This window comes from Octodon degus, unplaced genomic scaffold, assembly GCF_000260255.1.
Source record: "Octodon degus isolate 3935 unplaced genomic scaffold, OctDeg1.0 scaffold00308, whole genome shotgun sequence".
NCBI lineage: Eukaryota > Metazoa > Chordata > Mammalia > Rodentia > Octodontidae > Octodon > Octodon degus.
In genome coordinates, this window is record NW_004524884.1 from 189,160 (window position 1) to 190,727 (window position 1,568).

At 45.7% G+C, this 1,568-nt stretch overlaps 1 pseudogene; it reads right to left on the minus strand.

Annotated features, from left to right (window-relative positions):
- Positions 1 to 986: 986 nt before the first annotated feature.
- Positions 987 to 1,521, minus strand: LOC111814402 (annotated as a pseudogene).
- Positions 1,522 to 1,568: the final 47 nt, after the last annotated feature.

Consider the following 1,568-nt stretch of genomic DNA (forward strand, 5'->3'; position numbering starts at 1 on the left):
CCCAGGAATGGGGCCAACACATTAGGACTCGAACCTCAGTCCTTGCATCTGCCTAAGCAGGAGCTTTAATCTGCTGAGCCATCTGGTCAGCCTCTCACTGTAACTTTAAATGGCTACTCTGTTGTGTATACTGAGAGGGAGAGAAAGAGGAATCCTAAGGTGCTTCCTTCTATAAAAAAAGTCCAATTTGATGAGGCCACCCCTTTATGACATCTCTAGCTTCATGAGTTTGAGTCTTGATATGTATGCTAGTTAGAATCAAAAAATGTAAAACCTTGTTAACATTTGCATTTGTCTTGACCAATTCTTTGTTCAGGACAGAAAGAACCTCGAAATCACTTCCAGAGAAACACTCCAGCACTCCCTATCCTGGTACAAACTGGCATGCTAAATCACGTTCTTCTTTATGTTATATCTCTCATCCTTGCTTTGGAGGATCACCTGGACTTCAATTTTTTTCACTTTTACTAAAATTTGTCTAGAAATGGCTATATTTTCATGAAGACTTCTTGAGACTTTTTTTTCTACTTGAGATTTGATCTGAAAATGACAATTTATGCTCATTTCTTCTGAAAAATGACAAATGGCTACATTTTTCAAGAAGCTTTTGAATTATCACTGCCAATTTTTCCATTGTTTTTTAGAAATATCATTGGGTGAATGTTAGAAGTGCTCATTGTATTCCCTATGTGCTTTAATAACACTTTAGTATTTTGCCTTTCTCTGTCATTCTTTTAGGTATCCTACATAATTTCTTCAGATATTCTTGTCCTGTATCGATTTCATCAGGTACATCTTTTTTCTTGAAAATCACAAATCACTTTATTGAAATTAATAACATCAAAACAGCTGGCTCAAGGAGGCCACACGTGTCCCAAGTGTAGCTCATCTTTGCGGTGAGAACACCTTCCATGGCTGTTCTGAAGCACTGAAGCTACAGGGAGAGGTGGAGCTGAATGGTTTTACACTTCTCGTATTGATAATGTTTATGCCAAAGTAACTTGGTCGGGCCGACTTTCCAGTGCTTCAGGGTTCACTTCCTGCTTAGAGGAGGCCGTTCGCCACCTGCACTGCCTCAGCACTTCGTTGAAACCTTCTAGAGCGTCACATCACGCTGGTTCTGCTCGCACTCCAGAAACTGCTTGACCTCAAAGTAACGCGTTGGGGAGGAAGGGATCCCCTGCTGCTGCAACTGAGCTCCCTGGGGCTCCTGACAAGTGATGTCGGGGTTGGGGGACTCTCTGCAGCCTCCTCTGCTGAAGTCACCTGTGATGGCATGGCCAAGCGTGTGCCCCAGGGCGGAGCCCACAGCCGCACCTGCTGCAGTGGTGGCCATTTGGGCCATCAGAACAGGTTGCTATGGTGCAGCAGCAGGCGATCCCACAGCGGAAGACAAGGCCACCACCGGGTCAGAGCCGTAGGGGCTGGTCTAAGTGCTGGCCAGGACGCAGCTAGCATTGAGATGCCCGGGCTGGCCGGAGGGGGAACGCGGGAAGTGCGGCTTCAGCTTCCATGAGGCATCTTCAACACATCACTACTCAGCATCTAGAAACGCCAAACTCGGAGGA